Consider the following 18,566-nt stretch of genomic DNA (forward strand, 5'->3'; position numbering starts at 1 on the left):
GGCTACACACAGAAGGCTTAAAGCCATGTTTTACAGGCCCACTCTCTCTATAGAACAATCGGTGCTGCAGTCCACAGCTGGCAATTACATTTCAGACCCTGTAAGCAATTTCTGCGCCACATACAAGGGACTTGTAGACAGGCTAAATATGTTAATTACAGATAAGTCAATATGACCAAGTTTAAAGGAGAAAGCACGGGTACTTTTCTCTTTAGCAGGGATAAAGTGCACATTGTTTTAAGTCAAGCAAAAATATGGTCCATAAATCTGGGGTAACCATGCAGAAAATACCTTTTTTGCTACAAACAGAAATCAATAAATTGCTTCCTTCATTAATGTTTCAAGGGATTGTCAATGGGAAAAAAACAATTATCAGAGAAGCAACTCAGAGGAACAAAATCAACAGGCTCCATATTGGTTGAATTAAGTAAATCACACACACAGGTCTGCCATATTCCTATAAATTAAGAGTTTGAGAACCAGTGCTGACTGAGAAATAACTACAGGCAACTATTTAGTGCGCTTGAAATGTGTAGTTTGGGAAGAGTTTGAAATAAATGACAGAAATAAAAGTCCTTTATAACACATCGATTTTCACAAAACAATTTACCAAGACCTGCACTGTTTCATTTTCTTTCTACTAACGCAATGCTTATCTGTGTCTTTAACGGTGCCTACCTAATTCCAAAGCTTGAGAATGAGGCAGTTTAATGGAATGAGCCAATCCCCAGACTAAAGGCTGGCATATTTACTACTCCATTGGACAGCCAGGCAGTTTGTGACTGGACTTCTCTTTTTTGCTTTATTTTTAATATGTCCCAGTAAAAGAACATATCTGTTGAGCCAATTACAGACAAATAACCCATTGCTTGAACAAAATATATAACAATATGATTTACTTTGATTGTGCCACTTATTGGCCTCTCATGTTTTCCAAATATGCTGCTGCCCTTTTTGTCCTCCAGCCAGAGAGAACATTGCTGGTGCATCTCCATTGCATGCTGAGACGAGCAAAAGTTGAAGAGCTTAGATTTACATATCCTGCAAAGATGGAGTCATTGTTTGATTAATCCCAGTGGCAGCGATATAGTACCTGGAAGGACATACTTTAGGCAAGAATGGACTATGATTTTGTGTATATATCTGTGTATCCACACAAAGACAAACCAGTGCGCACATGAACAATGAAGCATGGCTTGTTGTTTCTGTATAATGTGGCATCAACCATTGTATAATGAGAACCAGATTTAAATACTAGAAAATTGAAAAGCAGCCATTACCAATGAATCAATTGAATTCAAGGAGTTTATGGCTACATGTTTGAAAGACACTTTAACATGCTATTTTATTTCATGTTGACATTTGCCATTTGCTGCTGATTTAAATTAGGATTGATGATCACTTTTTGATCAATTTGTGGGAGTCTGTATTCAAGGCTGGGTGGTATATTTAGCATTTTCGTGTAGCTATTTATGGCAAATAAAAAAGGAGATAGGAGTGTTTTGGGGAAATACGTCAATATCTTTTGTGTGGTTTACACATCATAGGTTCTTTTTGTTGAGCAGTAGTTGGGTGTGCATACACTGGAATCCTAGTGTTAAATAAAAAAGAAGTCCCTGGTGGATTATACTCTAAGCTTTCTTGGCACTGGTTCACTGGCTGGAAAGCCAGGAGAAGATGACTAGAAATGTTGCTGCGTCAAGCAGCAGAAACTCCTATTTCTCATATTTAGTGCAGAACCAGTTCGCTCCACATTTCGAAGGATCTTTGCTGACTATATGAATATCCACATCGATCACTATACTGCGCCTCTTGATGATGTTTGTAAGTGTCCAGAGGATGAAAACAGTGCAGCTACTTCATTCATCACAAATTATAGCTGTGTTTCACTGTAGTTTCCTTTCCTAGTTTATTAACTGCTATTTTTTCTTAAAGAAAAGGTCAGAACTACTGCAGCTCAAGTCTTGTGATGACAATAAAACCACCATGTACCCATGCAGTAAAGAACAAGTTACTTACCTTCGGTAACGTATAATCTGGTAGAGACTCTATCTAGCTGCAGTTTCCTTACCTTTGAATTTCCCAGGCGTCAGGCTGGATCCGGAAACTTTTGCTGAGCACCACTTGCCCGTGACACTGGAGTAGTGTTGTCCTGCAGAATCAGCCTAGGAGTACTTGAAGGCTGCGGCTGCTGGGGGCAGTGTGGTAGACGACTTCTGGGATCCATTCTGAGGACGGAATTTACCGCGTCCACGTCACAGGCATGGCTTGGGTAGTCTGAGTGGGACGGTGGCTAGGATAGGGCTGATGCGGCCGGAAACCCCTTACGTTGCCATGAAAGGGGCAAAAGGAAGAGTGGCCCGAGGAGTGAAGGAGAGGCCCAAGGATCTGGCCATAGCTCGAGAGTCTTTGAACCTGACCAGGGCTGTGACTGACTTTTCCCCAAAAAGGCAGGTTCCATCAAAGAGCAGGTCCATTAAATTGACTTGGACATCCCCCGAGAAGCCAGTTGTACGAAGCCAGGCATCGCGTCTCAGGGCCACCGTCATTGAAATCGATCTGCCCAGTGAATCAGTAATGTCTAAACCACACCGTATAGTAAATTTAGCTTCATCTCTCCCATTCTTGACAGCTTGGGAGAGCGCAGCCCAGGCCTCCCCCGAGACTTTAGGCAGCACCTGCGCAACAGTCTCCCAAAGAGAGTTGGAGAAACGGCCCAATAAGCCCATGGTATTCACTGACCGCAATGCCAGACTGGAGGAAGGAAACATCTTCTTCCCAAATTAGTCCATTCTCTTGGATGTCCTATCCGGAGGGGCAGAAGAAATGTGCCTTTTGATGTAGAGGCCTGCTTCACAAAACTCTCTGGAGTGGGGTGTTGGCTGAGGAACTTTGGGTCACCCGGGGCAGGGCAATGGCGGCGTGCAATCTTCCTATACACAGGAGGCCCTGTGGTAGGCTTGGACCATGTTCCTAGAAGGATATCCGTAAGTGCCTCATTAAAGGACAATAGGGGTTCAGAAGTGGAGGCTGAAGCACTTTGGTCAAGAGATTAGTCTTGACCTCCAATGAGGGCAGCTCCAGTCCTAGGATCTCAGCTGCCCTCTTAACCACCATGGCATAAGATGCCCCCTCCTCCGTAGCCTCTGTAGGCGAAGAGAGCATGCCAGTGTCTGGGGAAGTATCCAGACCACTGGCTTCCCCAAGTTCCCCATACCAGTCCATTGTCATCCCGGATATCTAAGAGGGTCTCCGGACTCCTCCCATTCCTCTCCAGAGCTCAGCATGCCCACAAAGTGCTTAGGCGACAACATAGAACCCCAGGGTTCTGTTGACGTAGGAATCAACATTGCTCATTGCCGTTCCAGCTACGTGTCATCGGGGATGAGGATGAAGCTTGCGCCACCGACGTGCATCGGTGACATAGTAAGCACAGACTTCGGATCCAACGCGGAGGAAGGTCCCGATGGCACGACTGGCGTCTATCCGGATCCGGGATTGGATCCCTGAGGCCCCACCAGAACCATGGCCGGAGCCGACTGCATTGAACCGGATGGGGCCCCATCTGACCTCGCGGGGCCCAAGCGCTCACCAACGGGTGGTTCCGCTCAAATACGCAGAGCCTGGCCACGTAAAACTCTTCAATTTGAGCGGGAGTCGCTCCAGCTCCAGGAAAGGGTGGAAGGCCAAAGTCGACTCTGGCTCCAGCTCCGCAGAACCGTGCCTAGAGTGTCGGTGCTCCTTACCTTTCTCAATGACAGACACTATTTGTGTTCAAGTCGAAGTCTTATTCTTCTTGTGCCTCTTCCCCGAGTGCCCAGAGGACCTTGAATGGGAGTAAGAGGATTTAGGGCTCTGTGCGCCATCCCGCGACCTCCTCTTCTTCGAACGTGACGTGACCTCTTCGGGGTCCCGCTTGACAGTGTCGACTGACTACCCGCAAGCAACTTCAACGCTCGCTCCCACAAGGTCTTCAGGGCCATCGAAGAGCAGGTCCATCAAACAGACACCATAGACATACGAGGTGGGGGTCGGTGACCAACATCATTTGGCAACAAGTCCTGCATGGCTTCAAACCTGTCTCTCTCTGAGACATCTTTCGCACACAAAGTTGAATCCAAAAATATCGACAAATGTTGAGAAAAGACCTGCCAAAAAGCAGCAGAGGTGTAGCTCTTCCGGATCGGTGCTTAACTGGTGCGAAAGAAAAGAACTGACGTCCGCACACCTGGGTGGCACCTTTATAGGCAACGCGACATCATAACCGACTCTACCAACACCGCCGACGTCACACGGAGCCACCCGACATCGCGTGCAAAGGGTATTGTTCAACAAAAGTTTCCGGATCCAGCCTGATGCCTGGGAAATTCAAAGGTAAGGAATCTGGAGCTAGAAGTCTCTATCAGATTAATTTTATGATAAAGACAGGGTTTCAGCATGTGCAGAAGCGCATACACCATTCCTTTCATGCCTCTCTTTTGACTCAACATCTTTTCAATGATATTTAAGTCATTTAATGTCTGTTTTCCGTTTCTCCTTGCAAGTCTGAAATATAAAGTTTTTCTGATTTGAATAGTTTTAGTATATTTCCAAAAGGAAATTTTGCTCCAAATAGTGTTTGTATTTTAGGCTTCAAAAATCTCCATTAGGTAGCATTGTCTATTACATGCAGCTTACATTCTACATGATCTCATGCATTTTTGTTTTTGTTTTACAACTCAGCTCATTTACGTGGAAACATAAATATTCCTAGACACAATCTAGCATCCAGATAATAAATCACTGATTGCTCTTTTGTTGCCTACCCAGGGTCTATCTATGTCCCAGGTCATTGACCCTTAACCCAGGCATTTTGCCCTTAATACACAGTAATGCACAGCAGTCAACCTCATCTCTCAAATAATGCAACAAAAAAGCTCAAGCACAACCTACTCAAACAACCTCCGGAGAAACAAACAGTCAATACCTACTACAATGCGAGCAATGGTAACATGAAAACTGACTTCATTTTCTACTTAAAAAGCCCTGTGCATCCCCCATTTAAAAAAATGCCTTCATGGCCTGGCCCACCCAAGGGCTCTATTCAAAACAAGTGCGAGAGTCCGCACAATTTTTTTTGTCAAGGATGCAAGGCTCTATCGCATTTACGCAGCAAAAAAATAAAAAACAAAAAGTCTTTGTCCTGGACCCATTGACCAGAGCTAAGGGGTCAGGGTATTACTGCCTTGCACCCTTTTCTTTCTTTTAAACATTTTTGTGGAACTATGCGAAAGCAGAGTTCCAAGATGGTAGCCTATCACATTTCAGCAGGGGAACTGTCGTAGCCTTGGAGGATCTGCGTCCCTATAAATACAAATCTGGAATCTTTTTAATAAGTCAAAAATTACCTTTCTGCTAAAGTTGTGAATGTACCAAAAATAAAATTGCCTGCTTAGGTGAATAAAGAGACCCAAAGAGGTGCATGTTCTGGAAAAACCTAATGCTGAATGTTTGTCGCTGGTCTACTGCTGGGCAAACCTCTTACCATTAGTTATCCGATGCGTCTTTTCTTTGTTGACTGAGAAGTGAAGAGAGTTAGCATTAGGTAGCAGGAAACATAGCAGATTTAGATTAGATTGGCAATGTCATGGGAAGTAGTGTGTATGTACTAGAAAATCCAAATCAGACACAATTTTTGTGGGCTGTAGTGAATGTGATCACACTTTTGAAACTAGTAGAAATTGGGATTGTATTCAGATGGAGAAGAGTCTGATGTTCTTGGAGTTTACAATGTCTGCAGAAAAAATGTGTATGGCAGGTTACTGAGGAGAAGGTATGGTGCATGTTATATGGGGATATGTTTAATAACATATTAGAACAAAAAAAGTAACAGTGCTAGTGAAAATGTTTGAGACATCTTTGGTACAAATATTCCATCTGTAGGAAAAATACTGAATTCTCATAGAATTAGAAAGTTATCTACTGTGCTTAATGAGATGTCTACCAACACACCTGAAGCATTTATAGTTGCAGATACTGAGATGGTGGCAGTTAGATCTATTGTTTTGTGGAAAAGTAAATTTTGCCATGTTCTGTGTCCCTACGTGTTCCCCATCTTATGTTATGTGTGCATGATTAATATGCATATGTATTCCCCATGTTCGATTAAAGACGCAATTACAGTTGTGTCCATCCCTAGTATGCCAGTTCCCAGTTCTCGTGAAAGCTACGAGTATTAGGCCTATGTAAAGTTGCGTTGCCACGTTTCTCAGTGTGCACGTTATTTCATTGAAAAGTCCCCGTTTCTAGGCCTCAAAAGGGCCCGGACACCAGATTCAGCTCCTGTCTCCTGAACCCTCGCTGAGGAGCGATACAGCCCCCACCTGTATCCTCGACCCTTCACTTACTTCCTGCCTCACAGTGCCCGGCTCGGCCTGACTCTGCCTACGAGTCTGCCAAGAGTATGTTATGATTCTAGTTATCAGTTCAGCCCTCCTTCTCTGCATTCCTAAGCTACTGAATCGCATCAATAGTTTCCGTCATTGTCTAGCCTTTACGTCTCCATGTAAGAGAAATACTGTATTTATGGTCATTTAATATTCTTCAACACACACTACATGTAGAATAATGCATGCACCAGTCTTAGTGTCTGTTAGCCTTTACCCCGATAACTTTTAGTTTATATCAACATGTTCTCTAAACATCAGATACTAGATAGTGTTTAGGTACATGTCGCCCTGACTTTCCAGACTTCAGTCTCTACTCCTAGCGCAGAGTTCATAGCCCCCAGCTTCTCCTAGTAACACGTCATTGTCAGTTTGCGCGCACCATCAGGTTAGAGGTCCCGGCTCCTTAGGTAGCCCCCTCCATGTTTCCGCCCCATTTATGACATATTCTGTTACGTTTACATCACATGTCCATGTATACGCCTCTTGTTACACCCATTTTCACCCTTATCTTTCGCGACTGCTATTGACCACACCCACTGCTCCGCCTACTGTATTCACTGTAATGCAATTGTTTTAGTATATATATGTTGTACATTGTTATTAAAGTTAGCGCGCTCATTCCCTGTCCCCCCTGCAGGGCCCTGCCATCCTGTTCCCGTGCAGGTTGTCCTGTTCCTGTCCTTTATGCTGTATTAAACCTGCAAACTCCTACTACCTCGAATCTTGACTCTTATTTATTGAGCTATCTGTTATTGCTATGTCCAGTCAAACCTAGATCCGGTATTATTTATTTATATACCACATAATGGCGCCCGAATAGGGACTTGCCCTTTCCCCCCGCGCCGGTGAAGCCACGCCGGCCCCCTGACCCTCTGCAGCCGTGACGGAACCATACCGTGCACGTGCAGATATTTCTGCTTCAAGTATCCCTCAGGCCCACGGAGGAGACGGAGGTGGCGGTCCAGCATCCAGACGAGGCGGTGGAGGAACGCGGCGAGTCCCGACCAGAGCCCAAGCCGAGAGTCCAAGGTCCGAGGTATCCGGAGGCCCACCCGTAACTGAAGTCCGAAGTTCGTCCGTCCGGCGTCGAAGCAGTCCAGTCCAGTCCGAGGCCTTCCGTTCTTGCTGCCCGGTGAGTACCGTTGCTGGGGTAGTATCTAGACAGGGTCAATCTAATTGACTCTGGTCCGTGGGTTTTGGTGGTACACAGACCCAAAACGAAGTGTCCACTTCGGTGGATGCGGGTCCTGACGTGTCTCTTTATGAGACCGGTAAGTTTCGTACTGTTTTAGCAGTGCATCTAGTTTCTGTTCTAGTCAGTTCTGTTCTCGAGAAGATTCATGTATTCTGTTTTCAGTATTCCAGGTAGTATTTTGCCAAGACTGTTACTTTAAAATGTCATTCATGTATTTTAATGTCGTGGTATGAAAGTGGTGTAATTATCGTGTTCATTGTGTATTGTATTGTGTCTAGATTACAGTTCAGTCATGCCCTTATTTTCTAAATTACGTCAGTTGAAAACTAGAAAAGGTCTGTTAGAAGCAGCAGTTCCTGTCCCGCCTAGGGACAGTCCAGGTCATTTTATGTATCAGAAGCATGGCATAAGTGCCATATTATATCTAGATTTATGGGTAGAGTATACCAAACAGTTAGAAGAAAAGTATAGATGGCCCGTATCAGGTACATGGGATGCCGAGTGCATCATGCGAGTAGAAGAAGCATTATGGAAAAAGAAAGCCAGACAGTCACAGAAAGATGCCATCGAGTTATGGCGCAAAGAATCTCATAAAAGAACCGAAAAAGAAATCAGAAAGTCAGAATTAAGTAGAGAATCCTCAGAAAGAGCCCAAGAAAGGGAATTAATCGAGATAGGTGAACGAGTCAAAACCGAACAGTCAGACAGACAGAGGCATGCCCTCATTAAGGGTATGTATCCTCTTCTTGCCGAGGGCTTGCCAAAAGCGACCCCGGAGGCATCCAGTAATTTTCCGCCACCATTAGTTCCGATCAAGCTACGTCACAAACCGACCGCAGCTGATATTTTTATTTCGTCCTATTTGGACGACACAGTCCCAGAATATGCAAATCCTGTTCCGCCAGCTCCTGTAAATAATGTAAATCCTGCTCCTCCAGTCACCGGAGTACCTGCTACGGTACCCCCGGTCCAGCCCACATTACAATTTCCCGCCGCGCCAGCACGAAGAGTATCAGTCGACGATTCTAGTTTAGGGGCCGCAGGAGGAGGTCCTCCTGGTACCCCGCCGCCACACCAACGTGTAACGTTAGTCGAGTTACATGAAAGTGCGTTACAGCGTACGCCCAAATATAAGTCCGTTGCAGATATCCGACGAGCCCTTACTGAATGCCGCTATGATCCAGTTGCAGGTGATGATAGTACAGTTATATATTCCATCCGTGTAAGACGGGTGACCGGGGATTTGGACACCCTACCGAATATGAAAGAAGATCTAGACAGAATATATCGTTTCATCCGTACAGGGGATGATCCAGAAAGTATTGGTGAAGCCATGTCTCAAAGGAAAGCTGAGATCCAGCTCATGTTATTAAAGTTTCTGATTAATTGTTTAATAAGAGAACAAGATTCCCCGACTAAAGATCCGGCCGAAATGAGAATCCTGACAAGGTGGAGTGATAATATAGCCGAGGGTAAGCACAGAACCATCAGTAGTATAGAGAGTATGTACAAGAAAATTCGTAAAGAAATAATAAGGTTACACGAGAAACGCAAAGAAGCACTAGTAAACGAGAAAGAGAATGACTCTTCTACTGAAGAGGTAGAGGACGAGAATCCCGCCAGAATAGCGTATGTAGGAAAATCTAGATTTCCAGACCGCCATTTACGCCTAGAACACAAGAAAACTGTTCCTCATCCAGCCCCAGAACAAGGTTCTCTAGAACAAGTATTTCAAGCTACCGATCACATTCTGAAATCACGAATCGGTTACAGTGAGTTAAGTACTATGCACGAACAAGAAATAGCCCGATCAGCAGTCCGATGGATTACTGATTCTACCACTTTTCCAGATGAAATAGTGGCACAAATGTTTCTGAAACTGCCCCCAGCCGAGCAACGACTGGTGGGTATGTATATGATCCAGCACCTCATTACTCTGTATGAGGGTCAGCACTCTGATCCAGGTCCGTTACACGATGTCCTGGACGAGTTACTCCAGTATAGATGGAAAGGTCTAGGTACCGATTTAATTAGTGTCATTCTAGAACAGCGCCACAAATATAGAACGTTCCTGAACCCGCATTTTGTTCATGTCTCACCTCCAGAAAGTAAACCCTTTTACATAGACAGACAGAATCCGTTACGAGAAGTACACCCAGTCAGGACAGCAGATGGTGAAATGCAACGAGTATTTGTTTACACCCCGATTACAAAGATGGAACTTTTAGAGATGAAGAAATTAATTCCCTGTCATGACAAAGATCCAGCAGGGTTCCATCGAGAATTGAAAGACATGCTCCGTATGGGAGAATACACGTATCCAGATATAATTAAAATGTTAAAAGTCCTGTTGCCCGCAGGGGTATATGAAAAACTCAAGGAAAAGGAATGGGAGGTGGGAGAGAAAAAGATCGATTGGGCAGTTCTAGAAGCTGAAGATAAGATACGAGTACCAGGTACCGGTCTTGGAGAGAAATGTAAAGAATTACCTGAACTGTTAATACAAGTTTTGCCAAGATTATTAGCCACTAAAAAGGAAGACTGGGATGCAATCTCAGCCTGTAAACAGAAACAAGACGAAGACACTAGTGATTTTTATTCTAGATTTGAGAAATGCTTTAGTATTAACAGTGGCCTCAAGACAAGTAGCGAGTCATACCCTCATCTTTTTGTTACTAAATTAGTCGAGAATTCAAGTCCACAAGTTAAGAATCGAGTTTTGAAAGTCGAAAGTACCTGGCAAGCTAATACCCCGTCCCAGATGTTACAGATGCTTCAGTATCACCAGAATAGAATCAGAGAAGAGCAAGAACACGAAAGAAAACGTATGAAAGACACGAAAATGAAAGTACTAGTTGCACAATCTGTTCCACAAGACAGTCAGAAGAGGGGTACGAATCAAGCCAGTCATCCTGCAGTTCCCGTTAAAGGGACCTGCAATTATTGTAAACAGCCAGGTCACTATATAAACGAGTGTGCAGTTCTGAAACACAACATAGCTACCGGTAAGACTAAAGAAAGACCACGTCCGTCTAGACAAGAACAAGTTTCACAGGCTTCACAGCCACAGAATGCACAACAGACAGTTCCAGCACCGCAGCCTATTGCTGCAACACAGCATGTTACACAGCAGATGTACCAGTATGCTCAGACCGAGTATCCAGAGTATCAGCCATATTCATGAAACAGCCTAGAGAGGGAGGTAGGCTTGCCTCTCATCGAGATTCCTGTAGATCAAGAAGGTCCCTATGTTCATAGTCAAGTACTAGGGAAAGACAGAAAGTTTCTGATTGATACAGGGGCAAGTAGGACCACCATTAGTCACGCCGAGGTTCCAGGGGCTCCGCTCTCAGGCTCTAGAAATGTTTCCCTTGGATTTTCAGGAAAGCCTATTGTAAACGAGATATCTAAGCCAATTACTCTAGAAGTAGGTCCATTGTCCCGCACTACTGATCTGTTACTTACGAAGTCATGTCCAGAAAATCTGTTAGGTATTAAAACACTGAAAGAATTAGGTGCAGTTATTTGCTGTTCCCCAGAGGGAATACGCTTGTTTTTACGTGACTTCAAGGGTCACTATGTATTACGAGATTTTGATCCGAGATTGTCCAATGTTCCGCAGCATTTATGGGCGCAAGGTCCAACTGATGTTGGTTATATGCAAATCACACCCCATCGTGTGACTCTCAAACCAGGTGTAGTGTTACCACGAATCAGACAGTACAGATTGCCACCTGAGGCTGTAGCAGCCTTATCCAAAATTATTGACGAGCTCATCGCTCAAGGAGTAGTTGTAGAAACTGACTCCAATGTATGTAATTCTCCGATCATTCCAGTCATGAAACGTACTGATCCAAATGCACCCCCAGTATATCGATTAGTGATTGACCTTCGAGAACTCAATAAATGTATTATTCCCCAGTACCCAGTTGTCCCAGATATCTCTTCCCTATTGACAGCTATTGATTCCGAAGCTTCATTTTTTACAGTCATAGACCTCAAGAACGCATTTTTCAGTGTCCCCATTCATCCAGACAGCCAGTTTCTTTTCGGATTTTGTTTAAATGGAAGGAGCTATATGTTCACACGAGCTCCTCAAGGTTTCACAGAAAGTCCTAGTATTTACAGTCAAGCACTTAAGAGACAACTAGACAACATTCACATGCCAACTGACACTGCCCTGCTCCAGTATGTCGATGATCTACTGATCACAGCCCGTTCTGAACGTGCTTGCGAGCGAGCATCACTTACAGTCTTGTATTTCCTTGCCGAGATGGGGCACAAGGTGTCCCCTTCGAAGCTTCAATTCTGTGTCCAGCAAGTGATCTACTTAGGCCACTTACTGTCCAAGAGGGGTAGGCAGTTGACACCTGACCGTATCCAGTTAATAGCGAGTCTTCCTCAGCCCAAGACCCAGAAGGAGGTACGTGCTTTTATCGGCCTCACTTCTTATTGCAGACAATGGATTCCTCAGTATGCATTCCTAGCCAAGCCACTGATACAGTTAACGACACAGGAGGCAGCCGTATCGACTGTCCTCCCTTGGACATCTGAACATACACTTAGTTTTAATGAGTTAAAGAAAGCCTTATGCTAAGCTCCAGTTCTAGCTACACCGAACTACAGTAAGCCTTTTACACTTTTCGTCACTGAACGTGAAGGTACAGCATTATCTGTTCTCACACAAGATCAAGCAGGACAGTACAAGCCCTGTGCTTATTTTTCGAGCACACTAGATCCTGTAGCCCAGGCTCTGCCTGCGTGCCTCAAGTCAGTTGCAGCCACAGCACTAGCTATCAGACAAAGTGATTCCATAGTATTAGGACATTCTTTGACAGTACAAGTTCCACACTCCGTGGAAGTTCTTTTAAACCGAACACAGACTCAGCACTTGACAATTGCACGTTTAACAGGTTATGAACTGACACTGTTCCAGCCACACATAGAAATCAGACGCTGCAACGTTCTAAATCCTGCTACACTGTTACCGTCAGTTAATTCGAATCCTGCCACACACGACTGTGTGGAAGTAGTTAATGTTATGACTAAGCCAAGACAAGATCTGACAGATATTCCATTACCAGATCCCGACCTGACACTTTATGTGGATGGTTCATGTATGAGAACAAGTACAGGAGAACTAGTAGCCGCGTATGCAGTGACTACAGACACTGAAGTTATAGAAACACATCGTATTGACACTCTGTCCGCTCAAGCAGCAGAGCTAGTTGCTCTGACACAAGCCTGCATACACGCCAAGAACCAGAAAGTTAATGTTTACACAGATTCACGCTACGCATTCGGAGTTGTACACGACTTTGGAGTGCTCTGGCAGGAGAGAGGTTTCATGACTTCTCATGGAACCAAGATTCAGCATGGTCTCCTTATTCAAGCTCTGTTAGATGCCATACACTTACCGACATCTATTGCTATCATGAAATGCAAAGCACATACGAAAGTTACTGACATTATTTCTCAAGGTAACGATCTAGCAGATCGCACAGCCAAGCTTACAGCACAGACTCCAGACATTTCAGTTAATCCGACACAGACACATACTCCAGATCCGACTACTTGTATGACAGTTAAGGACCCCACTCAAGATGTCATAGATATCCAGTTACATGCTACTCCCGATGAAATCAAGAAATGGTCCGAACAAGGAGGGGTCCAGACAGATCAGGGATGGGTAACGAAGGGAAAAGCCACATGGTTTCTCCCCGACTCTATGGTTCAAGTCATTATCAATACCGCACATAGTCCAGCACATTTAGGAGAAAAAGCTATGTTAGACAGTATCCAGAACATTTGGTTCAACAAGCATTTACGAGCTGCAGCCAAGCAGAAAGTCCGTACCTGTATGATATGTTGCCAGTTTAATCCAGGTAAAAGTGTCCCGGTGGAACAAGGTGGATTCCAGCCCCCTGACCACCCTTTTGAAGTCCTCCAGATGGATTATATTCAGATGGAGCGATGTCGAGGTTTCAAGTATGTCCTTGTAGTTGTATGCGCTTTGTCCAGATGGACAGAAGCATATCCAGTCCCAGATTACACAGCCGCGACCACTGCCAAGCAGTTGGTTCGTGAATTCTTCCCCCGTTACGGACTCCCAAGGGTCGTATATTCTGATAACGGCCAGCCATTCTCATCTGAGCTCATGAAACATGTTTCCCTTTTGTTAGGGTACCAGTGGAAGTTCCATTGTGTACGCCATCCTGAAGCAGCCGGTCTCGTAGAGAGACATAATCAGACCCTGAAAATCCGCATCGCCAAAATATGTAAAGAGAAAGGTGTGGACTGGCTAGTAGCTCTGCCAGTCGCTTTGTTTTATATGCGCATGGTCGCACATTCCAGATCAGGTCTGTCCCCGTACGAGGTCGTATTCGGCCGCCCCCCTAACATGTGGGGTACACCTAGACCCCGAAGTATTACCGATGTTTCAAGTAATATGCTGACAGATTACCTAGCTTCCTTGATGTCTGCCCTACACTCTTGTCGTTCACAGGTTGCCGCCGCATTTCCAGACAATACCGAGGTGGCACCGCATGAAATCGTTCCCGGATGCATGGTTCTTGTCCGGAATTTTGATCGTTCAAGTCCGCTGGAGCCTCGCTGGAAGGAACCAAAACAGGTCCTCCTGGCCACCCGTACTGCCGTCAAGCTGGAAGGCAGGAAGGGCTGGGTCCACCTGTCTCATGTGAAAAGTTTTTTACGGACTAAAGACTGTTTCAAAGAACATTTCCGAGGATTTTAAGGATTGCCAAAGTACTATTCTTAAGGACTGTCCCGCAAAAGACAATGATACAGATTCCTCCCTGTTAGAGAAAACTCCGCAGCAGGAGTATAAGAAAAAATTAAGGTCTAGTAAAATAAGTCAGCCAGTTTGATTGTCTAAGTCCTCCCCTAGGTGAAACGGTTAGACCGGTTTCTGACATGTATATAATAGACCCCCACAGAGAGAGAGTTAGTGAGAACTCTAAAAGTTGCACTATTATTTTATGTTTTCTGCTATATCTCAGCCTTATGATTACCTGCACATGTTATGCATTTTATTTGTGTTTTCCAGTTTCTCATGTAAATAAGTCTGCTAATGTTACAGTAGAGCACACGTTTAGTGATCTGCCTCCTCATGAACTCTCATATCGTCTTGCTATGCGTAATAATTCCTTTATCCGCATGTTATATTATTCACACCAGACCAGCAATGCCACTAATTGTTGGGTGTGTGGTCGACTCCCCCCTTTCCAGACACCGAAGGGAGTTCTGCCACTCTTTCCTTATCCATTTTCACATAATGGTTCGTGTGGAGCATGGTCCACGTTAACGTCATCCTCAACAGATATGTCTTTTCTTAACAGTACATGTTTTCCAGACAAGCAAGGTCTTCCCCACAGAACAGGGCTAGATCTAGAAAATGAAGTTTATAATTTGGGTAATTATTCTTCGAATTTTATGGTCCTGAATGTTCAGTCTGATACTACTCCAGACTTACCTACTATGTCAGTATTACCAGTAAAAGGTGAATTATGTGTCCGAAATAATGGTTCCGTACATGTAGGCCATAGTGATTGTACTACTATTATCAAGTATAGTGACAGTAGGAAATCTATTTTCAAAGCTTCACGTCATTCTTATTTTGTTTGTGGTCAGACCGCATATGTTCGTCTGCCCCTCGATTGGGAGGGTACCTGTTACATTGCCTTCCTACTGCCACCAGTTTTTCTAGCCCCACCTGACTACCATAGGAATTCCCACCTAGTACATACTAGACACAAGAGAGACCTCCCGATTGTCGATTATACTGAAACTGCTCTAGAACAATACATAGATATCAATAAAGGTGTCTTCCCCTATTTAGGTACTGTTGTAAATAGTAAACTGATACGTAGATTAACGAGAACCCTTGAAGCAGTAGTGATTGAGACTACTTCTGCTCTAAGTAACTTAACCGAAGAGCAATCCTTTATGAGAATTGTCGTGCTCCAGAATCGTCTCGTCCTTGACGTCATACTGGCCGATAGGGGCGGGGCATGTAGAGTCATCGGATCTAGTTGTTGCATTTTCATTCCTAATAACGCACCGTCTGTTTATTCAGCTATTACCAGACTCCATAATATTGCCCATATGTTACACCAAGATCCAGGCACCTGGACATGGTCCGGTTGGTTCTGGAATATAATTTCCGCCTGGGGATGGAAAGTATTGTCATTTCTGGGTATTGCAGTAGCGATCATATTCAGTTGCTGCCTCTGTTTACAATGTGGCCCTGCGATTTGCGGCATTTGTGCTACCTCTTGTATTCCTAGTCCCAAGTCCCGTTCTAAATCCAGTTCCAAGACAATTCGAGACGAGCAAATGATACTGTATGAAATGATAGATGGTATCATGAATATTGATGTTTCCTGATGGAAACGTAGTGACAAGGAGGGAATGTGGAAAAGTAAATTTTGCCATGTTCTGTGTCCCTACGTGTTCCCCATCTTATGTTATGTGTGCATGATTAATATGCATATGTATTCCCCATGTTCGATTAAAGACGCAATTACAGTTGTGTCCATCCCTAGTATGCCAGTTCCCAGTTCTCGTGAAAGCTACGAGTATTAGGCCTATGTAAAGTTGCGTTGCCACGTTTCTCAGTGTGCACGTTATTTCATTGAAAAGTCCCCGTTTCTAGGCCTCAAAAGGGCCCGGACACCAGATTCAGCTCCTGTCTCCTGAACCCTCGCTGAGGAGCGATACAGCCCCCACCTGTATCCTCGACCCTTCACTTACTTCCTGCCTCACAGTGCCCGGCTCGGCCTGACTCTGCCTACGAGTCTGCCAAGAGTATGTTATGATTCTAGTTATCAGTTCAGCCCTCCTTCTCTGCATTCCTAAGCTACTGAATCGCATCAATAGTTTCCGTCATTGTCTAGCCTTTACGTCTCCATGTAAGAGAAATACTGTATTTATGGTCATTTAATATTCTTCAACACACACTACATGTAGAATAATGCATGCACCAGTCTTAGTGTCTGTTAGCCTTTACCCCGATAACTTTTAGTTTATATCAACATGTTCTCTAAACATCAGATACTAGATAGTGTTTAGGTACATGTCGCCCTGACTTTCCAGACTTCAGTCTCTACTCCTAGCGCAGAGTTCATAGCCCCCAGCTTCTCCTAGTAACACGTCATTGTCAGTTTGCGCGCACCATCAGGTTAGAGGTCCCGGCTCCTTAGGTAGCCCCCTCCATGTTTCCGCCCCATTTATGACATATTCTGTTACGTTTACATCACATGTCCATGTATACGCCTCTTGTTACACCCATTTTCACCCTTATCTTTCGCGACTGCTATTGACCACACCCACTGCTCCGCCTACTGTATTCACTGTAATGCAATTGTTTTAGTATATATATGTTGTACATTGTTATTAAAGTTAGCGCGCTCATTCCCTGTCCCCCCTGCAGGGCCCTGCCATCCTGTTCCCGTGCAGGTTGTCCTGTTCCTGTCCTTTATGCTGTATTAAACCTGCAAACTCCTACTACCTCGAATCTTGACTCTTATTTATTGAGCTATCTGTTATTGCTATGTCCAGTCAAACCTAGATCCGGTATTATTTATTTATATACCACAGTTTTACAAAACAGACTTGCATTAGACATTCTCCTTGCAAAAGACGGCCGAGTCTGCAAGAAGTTAAAAGTTCAGAAGTGCTGCACTTAAATTTCTGATTAGAGAAAGTGACTTGAAGAAATACATGAAGAACATTGCTAATCTACAGAAAGATGTAAAGTGATTGGAAGCAAAAGTTGCATGGGAGGCAATTGGGAATGGATTTTCTGCTGTAAGGAGATGGTTTAGAAACATACGAAGTTAAATTGTTGGAAGCATCTTCAGACCCCTATTGATAATTGCTCTTTGTGGACTATTCCCGTTTGCAATCTATAAAGGATACAAACGTGTACAAGTGAAGAAGGGAACAGAGAGAAAAAGAACAGACATACAACTAGAAGACAGACTGAGCAGATACTATTAAGACATGAAGCATCTGGAGTAGACAAGCATTTATGAAGAAGCCGATACGTTTTCAACTGCTCCATCTGATAAGAGATCTATATCTTGATGTGATGGCTTGATTTGCCATCAGAAGGGGGATTTGAGCAGTATAATTTTGTCTCTACCCTTCCACATCACATATACACAATATATACGTGCACTTAGCTCTACATACTTTGTGTGTTCTAATTTTATTGCTGTATAATGTTGCACTTGAACTCGGTACTGAACTGCATTCACTGTAGAACTAGAAACTGATATACACTGTATGTCTTAATCCTTATTAAAATTAAATGTATTATTTGGAGATTGGATAAAATTATCCTCACACTATTGAAATGCTATTACTTTAGAAATGAGAAAGATGTATGTAAACGTGTGTACTAATGTTTTCACAGTTGAAATTACAATATAGTTCTTAATCACATTATGTTCCTGTTTGCAAATTTTCACTACATTTACTTAAACTGCAAAATGAATCTAGTCTGAATTTGTATATTGACCTTTTTCATTTATTTGTAGTTATATGTGCACAAATGGCATTCATTAATGTGCACCATTGAAACATTTGGTTAAGGTTGACACAAGTAGGCCTGGATTTCTTTCTGCATAAAATACTGCGTTCTCATTTCTGCTTTAATTTCTTTTTTTTTGGAAGTACGTTCACATGGTTTGTTAGTTTGAGAGTAGATGTAAAACTGTACTAGCGTTAAAGAGCCTGAGAAGAGGACCTTGACTAAGAACATGGAGAGTCAGAGTGTTAATTAACAGCCCCTGTTCGGTAATGTATCGAGGAGTTGTAGGTACCCAAGGTCGATATTGTTCAAATTACTATCTGGGAGAACTTCCAAATGTTGCAGCACACAACATCAGAATAGAAAGGACAATGATGCACCTGATGGA

General features: G+C 43.8%; 1 protein-coding gene across 2 annotated transcripts in view; it reads right to left on the reverse strand.

The window, feature by feature from the left end:
* CADM2 (cell adhesion molecule 2) overlaps positions 1–18,566 on the reverse strand; it is a 1,787,353-nt gene that overhangs the window by 1,585,789 nt on the left and 182,998 nt on the right. The window lies entirely within an intron of this gene.

Source organism: Lissotriton helveticus, chromosome 8 (genome assembly GCF_964261635.1).
Source record: "Lissotriton helveticus chromosome 8, aLisHel1.1, whole genome shotgun sequence".
Classification (NCBI taxonomy): domain Eukaryota; kingdom Metazoa; phylum Chordata; class Amphibia; order Caudata; family Salamandridae; genus Lissotriton; species Lissotriton helveticus.